Source organism: Triticum urartu, chromosome 3, assembly GCF_003073215.2.
Source record: "Triticum urartu cultivar G1812 chromosome 3, Tu2.1, whole genome shotgun sequence".
In the NCBI taxonomy this organism is placed as follows: domain Eukaryota; kingdom Viridiplantae; phylum Streptophyta; class Magnoliopsida; order Poales; family Poaceae; genus Triticum; species Triticum urartu.
In genome coordinates, this window is record NC_053024.1 from 407,866,131 (window position 1) to 407,874,575 (window position 8,445).

Genomic DNA, 8,445 nt, shown 5'->3' on the forward strand with positions numbered 1-8,445 from the left:
GGTGAGGGGAGAGAAGAGAGGGAAAGCAGGGGGCCAGGGCGCCGCGCGTGTGAGCGCTCTCACTGGTGCGCTCGGGCGACCGACACGCGTGCGAGCTGGGGCGAGAGCCGGGAGAAGGGGGAGGGGGACAGAGGCATGGCGTGACGCAGACGTCGAGGCGCATCGTCGGGCGCGCTGGGGAGGCCCGAGGTGGCCAGAGGTGGTTGGAAGGGGGCAGCTACAGTACGAGAGCGCACTGTAGCGCGCTCCAGAGCGCCCAAATGGCCGGCATGGCCATTTTCTATGCAAGGTGGGCGCGGCCAAATATGTCTGGTAGCTCTAGGGTGTAGTAAAGAAAGGGGGCTTTGGAGTGAGGAGGGAGGTTGAGGGAGAGAGAGAAGCTGCTGTCCAGGGAGGTAAATGGGGGTGTTTCACCCCTCAATCATTGAGAAATGGCCAGGGGAAAGTTACTGGAGGTAGAAGAGGGTCAGGAGTAGCTGTAGTACAAAGTTGAGCCCACGGAGTTTAGTGGAAGAGGTCTAATATGGCATTTTGGTAAAGTGTCAGAAGGTGTTTGTTGCTGGTTTGGGCAAGAAAATGAATTCCACTTGCCATGATACTTAACAGGATGGAATGGCACATAGAAATAGGGTGCTCCACCAAATTTGAGTTCATTTGGGTAAAGTTGCCAATGCAACTTTTGTAAACCCTAGAAATCAACAGAAATGGGTTTTTCAAGATCTAGTATCCAAAAATATTCTCCTTGATGCACCACTTGTTTTAGTTTCATCATTTGGGTATTTGATAATGTCCACAAAGTTTGGGATCAAATGGAGAAAGTTGGCAATCTAGAGTTGTTCAGACTTGGATCTGGACAGAAAGGGTTTTGGGGCACTTTTGTCAACCAAAATTATTTTGATTGATATGAAAATTTTCAAGATCATCACATTATGCATATGTGACTTTCTAGAATTTTCCTGGATTTATTTGAAAATATTTCTTGTAGAAATATTTCAAATACTTGAAATGGACAGAAATGGTTTTGGAGAATTTTGCCCAATATTTTGAACATGACCATGTGTTCAAACTCTTATATATGGAAAATATATGTCCACTGAGTTCCCCTGATTTTTGTCAAGTATTTTTGAAACAATAAAATAATTTTTCCCTATTAAAGACCATTTCTGGCCATAAGAAAAAGCTTTTAAATAAAATAGGAAAATAACTTTTAAACTTATATTTTTGTGGTTTATGGGAGTCCTATATCTAATAGTATTCAAATATACCTGTTGAAAGATTTTCCACACCCCAAATCAAATACTTGCAATGCAAACCTCAATTCAGGGGGTTTTGGAAAACTAAATTTAGAGAATACTTTTTGGCCAAATTATTTTTGTAAGAAAATACTATATTGCTCTATACACATGTCATGATCATTGGGCAGAAGCTTGGGGCAAGGATATGAAGTGTAGAAGGTGGAGTTGTGTTGACTTTAAAGAGCACTTGAAAAACACAGAGAGAAAACCAACTCCAAATAAAAAGCCAAAAAATGCAAAAGATTTTGTCAAACCACACTTTATCATGATTTATTAGCTTAATTGTTGTGGCATGAAAATCAGGGTGTGACAAAAGCATTGTAGACATAGAAAATTTGCAAAATACATACGGCTTTGAATGTGGCAGACCCGTTGACTAAATTTCTCTCACAAGAAAAACATGATCACTCTTTCGGTGTTAATCACATAGCAATGTGAACTAGATTGTTGACTCAAGTAAACCCTTTGGGTATTAGTCACATGGAGATGTGAACTAATCACATAAAGATGTGAACTAGATTATTGACTCTAGTGCAAGTGGGAGAGTGAAGGAAATATGCCCTAGAGGCAATAATAAAGTTATTATTTATTTCCTTATATCATGATAAATGTTTATTATTCATGCTAGAATTGTATTAACCGGAAACTTAGTACATGTGTGAATACATAGACAAACAAAGTGTCACTAGTATGCCTCTACTTGACTAGCTCGTTGAATCAAATATGGTTAAGTTTCCTAGCCATAGACATGAGTTGTCATTTGATTAACGAGGCATTTTAGTTTACTGCTATTGCTTTCTTCATGACTTATACATGTTCCTATGACTATGAGATTATGCAACTCCCGATTACCGGAGGAACACTTTGTGTGCTACGAAACGTCACAGCGTAACTGGGTGATTATAAAGGTGCTCTATAGGTGTCTCCAATGGTACTTGTTGAGTTGGCATAGATCGAGATTAGGATTTGTCACTCCGATTGTCGGAGAGGTATCTCTGGGCCCTCTCAGTAATACACATCACTATAAGCCTTGCAAGCAATGCAACTAATGAGTTAGTTGCGGGATGATGCATTACAGAACAAGTAAAGAGACTTGCCAGTAATGAGATTGAGCTAGGTATTGAGATACCGATGATCGAATCTCGGGCAAGTAACATACCGATGACAAAGGGAACAATGTATGTTGTTATGTAGTTTGACCGATAAAGATCTTCGTAGAATATGTAGGAACCAATATGAGCATCCAGGTTCCACTATTGGTTATTGACCGGAGACGTGTCTCGGTCATGTCTACATAGTTCTCGAACCCGTAGGGTCCGCACGCTTAAAGTTCTGTGATGATCGGTATTATGAGTTTATGTGTTTTGATGTACCGAAGGTAGTTCAGAGTCCCGGATGAGATCGGAGACATGACGAGGAGTCTCGAAATGATCGAGAGTAAAGATCGATATATTGGACGACTATATTCGGACATCGGAAAGGTTCCGAGTGATTCGCGTATTTTTTGGAGTACTGGAGAGTTACGGGAATTCGCCGGGGAGTATATGGGCCTTATTGGGCTTTAGGGGAAAGAGAGACGAGAGGTTGCACGCCCCCCAAGGCCTAGTCCGAATTGGACTAGGGGGAGGGGCGGCGCCCCCTCCTTCCTTCTCATCTCTTTTTGCTTTCCTTCCCTCCTACTCCCACTACATGGAAGGTGGGGAATCCTACTCCCAGTGGGAGTAGGACTCCCCAGGGCGCGCCATAGTAGAGGGACGAACCTCCCCCTCCTCCACTCCTTTATATACGGGGGAGGGGGAACCCCATGGAGACACACAAGTTGATCATTGATCTTTTAGCCATGTGCGGTGCCCCCCTCCACCATAGTCCACATCAGTCATATCGTAGTGGTGCTTAGGTGAAGCCCTGCGTCGGTAGTATCATCATCACCATCATCACACCGTCGTGTTGACGGAACTCTCCCTCGAAGCTCTGCTGGATCAGAGTTCGTGGGACGTCACCGAGCTGAACGTGTGCTGAACTTGGAGGTGCCGTATGTTCGGTACTTGGATCGGTCGGATCGTGAAGACGTACGACTACATCAACCGTGTTCTCATAACGCTTCCGCTTACAGTCTACGAGGCTACGTGGATGACACTCTCCCCTCTCGTTGCTATGCATCACCATGATCTTGCGTGTGCATAGGATTATTTTTTGAAATTGATGTGTTCCCCAACAGGGTGGACCGGTGCTTGGGTAGTGCCCTTCCTTGGACAAGCATCCCACTTATGATTAACCCCCCTCGCAAGCATCCGCAACTACGAAAGAAGAATTAAGGTAAACCTAACCATAGCATGAAACATATGGATCCAAATCAGCCCCTTACGAAGCAACACATAAACTAGGGTTTAAACTTCTGGCACTCTAGCAACCCATCATCTACTTACTACAGCCCAATGCCTTCCCCTATGCCCAAACAATGGTGAAGTGTCATGTAGTCGACGTTCACATAACACCACTAGAGGAAAGACAACATACATCTCATCAAAATATCGAATGAATACCAAATTCACATGACTACTTATAACAAGACTTCTCCCATGTCCTCAAGAACAAACGTAAATACTCACAAATCATATTCATGTTCATAATTAGAGGGGTATTAATGTGCATAAAGGATCTGAACATATAATCTTCCACCGAATAAACCAACTGGCATCAACTACAAGGAGTAATCAACACTACTAGCAACCAACAGGTACCAATCTGAGGTTTTGAGACAAAGATCAGATACAAGAGATGAACTAGAGTTTGAGAGGAGATGGTGCTGGTGAAGATGTTGATGGAGATTGACCCCATCCCGATGAGAGGATCGATGGTGATGACGATGGTGACAATTTCCCCCTCCTGGAAGGATGTTTCCCCGGCAGAACAGCTCCACCAGAGCCCTAGATTGGTTCCGCCAAGGTTCCGCCTCGAGACGGCGGCGCTTCGTCCCGAAAGCTTCCTTCTGATTTTTTCCAGGGCAAAAGACACCTTATACCAGAAGATGGGCATCGGGGGGCTTCCATGTGGCCCATGAGGCAGGGGCGTGCCCATGTGGACAGTGGGTGGCCCCCCTCTGGTGCTTTCTTCACCCAATATTTTTAATATATTCCAAAACTGACTTTCGTGGAGTTTCAGGACTTTTGGAGTTGTGCAGAATAGGTCTCTAATATTTGCTCCTTTTCCAGCCCAGAATTCCAGCCGCCAGCGTTCTCCCTCTTCATGTAAACCTTGTAAACTAAGAGACAAAAGACATAAGTATTGTGACAGAATGTGTAATAACAGCCCATAATGCAATAAATATCGATATAAAAGCATGATGCAAAATGGACGTATCAACTCCCCCAAGCTTAGACCTTGCTTGTCCTCAAGCGGAAGCCTATATTGAAAAATATGTCCACATGTTTAGAGATAGAGGTGTCGATAAAATAAAATACGGACATGAGGGCATCATGATCATTCTTAGAATAGCAACATATATATATATATATTGTCATACGATTTCTTATACTGAAGTAACTATCTATTCACAATGTAAAGTATGAATCAGAAACTTCATTAAAAACTAGCAAACTATAATCTCAGTCATTGAATCAATTGCAATTTATCATAACATCGGAAAGAGTCAATATAAGAGCTTTTCAGCAAGTCCACATACTCAACTATCATTTAGTCTTTCACAATTGCTAACACTCACGCAATACTTATGGGTATGAAGTTTTAATCGGACACAGAGAAAGATAGGGGCTTATAGTTTTGCCTCCCAACCTTTTACCTCAATGGTAACGTCAACAATAATGCTTTATGAAAACCCACATCCAATTGGATATATATATATATATATATCAGGATCTTTCCAACACATAGTGCTTGCCAAAGGATAAAGTGTAAAAAGGAAAGGTGAAGATCACCAAGACTCTTGTATAAGGTATAAGACAAAAATAAAAGATAGGCCCTTCGCAGAGGGAAGCAGAGGTTTTCATGTGCTTTTATGGTTGGATGCACAAAATCTTAATGCAAAAGAACGTCAATTTATATTGCCACTTGTGATAGGGACCTTTATTATGCAGTCCGTCACTTTTATTTCTTCCATATCACAAGCTCGTATAAAGCTTATTTTCTCCACACTAATAGATCATACATAATTAGAGAGCAATTTTTATTGCTTGCGACAATGACAACTCACTTGAAGGATCTTACTCAATCCATAGGTAGATATGGTGGACTCTCAGGGCAAAACTGGGTTTAAGGATATTTGGAATGTAGCGACCAGACCTCAACCAGTCTGATCTCTGTGCTCCGGTGTATCCCTGGATCCGTAATGCTGACAACACACAGTACTTGAAGGATTTATAATAGAGTAGCAATCACACACTTATTACATCGAGTGTCTCAAAAGAGAACTTATTACAATAAATATGGCTTAAGGTCATCTAATAACGATAACAGCGGAAGGCTTGGATGATAAGTGAGTCCATCAACTCCAACGGCATCACTGAGTATAGAACCACGACCTAAAAGTCTCCTTACTCGTCGTCTGAAAAGTCTGCAACATGAATGTTGCAACCCGAAAACGGGTCAGCACATGGAATATGCTGGCAAAGTAACACATAGAGAATGATGGAAGAATAAGACTATACTTCATGCATATTTGGCTGGTGGAAAGCTCTATGGTTACAGTTTTGCGTAAAGCCAATTTTTCCCTACTGCAAAGGAATAAATTATATTTAACTATCATGGTAGTTGTTAAACATTGAGAGTGTAGACACCCTCTCAATCCCAATTAAGCATCATCATTAACCCAACAAAATTAAATTAGAGTAACATGACGAGATTCACATGATAATCCAAGTACTAGATACTCAAGATGTCCATAACCGGGGATATGGCTAACCATGATTAGTTTATACACTCTGCAGAGGTTTGCGCACTTTTCCCCACAAGACTCGATCTCCTCCGTTGGGATTCTCGCACTACATGGTGTTTGAGAAACGGATGACCGAGACATAGCCTTTCAGAAGCGCTTGCACCTTACAAATGGGTAGACCGTACCAACCTATATCCCCTACATCTGCTAGTCTACCACTGTAAGAGTTCGCACAACTTAGTCAACTATGCTAGAGCCCATAGTAGCTTGTGGCTGCACACGGAAGTTTCTAGTATGAATAATCTCATGATCCCTTTGAGCCTGGGTGGCGGTCCAAAGAAAAACAGGCAATCGCTGGAATACCCAGGTACCTCAATCCACCCAGATGTGTGTTCAAGTTGCCACCTTAGATAAACCATTAATTTAAAATTTTCACATCTGTCATGGATACACTCACCCAATCCACGTCTACTAGCATAACATAGCGATAAGCAACGTAGAAGTAACTCCCAAAGGTTTGGTAATAAAACAGGTAATAGGTGCTACCTCATATACTTCACAAAACCCACAATTTAATTAGGTCCTAAACATGCAATGTGTGAGTATTGATCTAACGCAATAAAAACTGGGTAATAGGAAGTATGATCAAAGTGTTACTTGCCTTGCTGATGATCCGTGAAACCTAGGGATTCAAAGTAGCAAGCGGCGCAATCCGGGTACTCTATCGCAAACAAACAAGCATACAATAAGTACTCAACTAATGCACAGGTAAAACTCAAATAAGAGATCTAACCAGAAAGCTCAACTTAAGAACTCCGGTTGGCAAAAAGAATCAAATCGAACGAAGCAATGAAAGACAAACGGCAAAAGAAACAAACTCCATTTACTAATCTGAATCTAGGTCAAATTTTACTGAGGCAAAAACTTGTTTTGAGTTCTTTAAACGGAAAGAGGGTTTCGAGACGAAACTCCAGGCACTTGAATCGCCTGATTCCGATAAACGAGCGAAAAGTTATACTAGAACGAAAATCGGATCAGAAATCGCGATCAGAAATAATCGCGGAAAATCCGAGAAAAAGAGAAACGACAAACAGAATAACGAACAAATGTTCGTTTTCTGGAACTTAAAGATGAACGCGTTCGTTAAAAGAATGAACGAGCAAACGCTCGCTAAATAAATAAACCGGAAAAAACAATCTATTTAAAAAACGAAAACTAGGGTTTTCTGAAAAAACCGAATCGGTTTTTCTCAGAAAACCGGGCGGCGGTGGCTACCTCGGCTTGGACTCCGGCGAGGCGGGCGGCGGGGCTGTGTGGGTGGGGCGGTGGCGGGCGGCGGCGGCGGCGGGGCTGCGTCGGCGGGGCGGCGCGGCTCGGCTCGGGGCTCCAGGGGGGCCTCGGGTGGCTATTTAAAGGGGGAAGGGGGGCGGCGGCCTGGCTTGGGGAGAGGGTCGGGCGGCGCGGGCGGCTCCGGCTCGGACTCTGAGTCCGGCGGCAGCACGGTGCAGGAGGCGGCGGCTCCTGGCGGGGCGGCCTGGCTCGGCTGGGCCTTTGGCCCAGTCGGGCGCGGGTTTTTTTCTAAATAAATTTCGCTGGACTAAAAAAAATTCTAGAAAAATAAATAAAAATCTAAAATGCCAAAACAAATTTTCACCGTCTAAATAAAATATTTAGAACAGGATGAACATTTTCTTGGCCCTAAATGCAATTTTTGAAAGCGTGCAATTTTTCCTAAATTCAAAAAAACAACGAAAAACTCCGAAATAAAACCTATTTGATTTTATTATTAAAACCTCAATATTTCTTTATTTTGGAAAAGTCATTTTATTCCCTCTCTCATATTTTTTTGTAATAGAAATAATTGAAGATAAAATAAATCAAATCAAATGATCCTATTTTTTAAAAATTTGAGAAAACTCAAATATGAAAATAACGAAATCCCTAACTCTCTCCAAGGGTCCTTGAGTTGCGTGAAATTTCTAGGATCAACCAAAATGCAATAAATATGATATGCAATGATGATCTAATGTATAACATTCCAAATTGAAAATATGGGATGTTACAAACCTACCCCCCTTAAGATGAATCTCGCCCTCGAGATTCGGGTTAGCTAGAAAATAGGTGAGGGTGGTCCTTCAGTTGATCTTCCTCTCGCTCCCAGGTGGCTTCATCCTCTGTGTGAAACGTGGAATACATCGTGAACTCTTGACAATCCTTCGGGCAATTCCAACTTGTAAGCTACTTCTCCCATACGCTCCA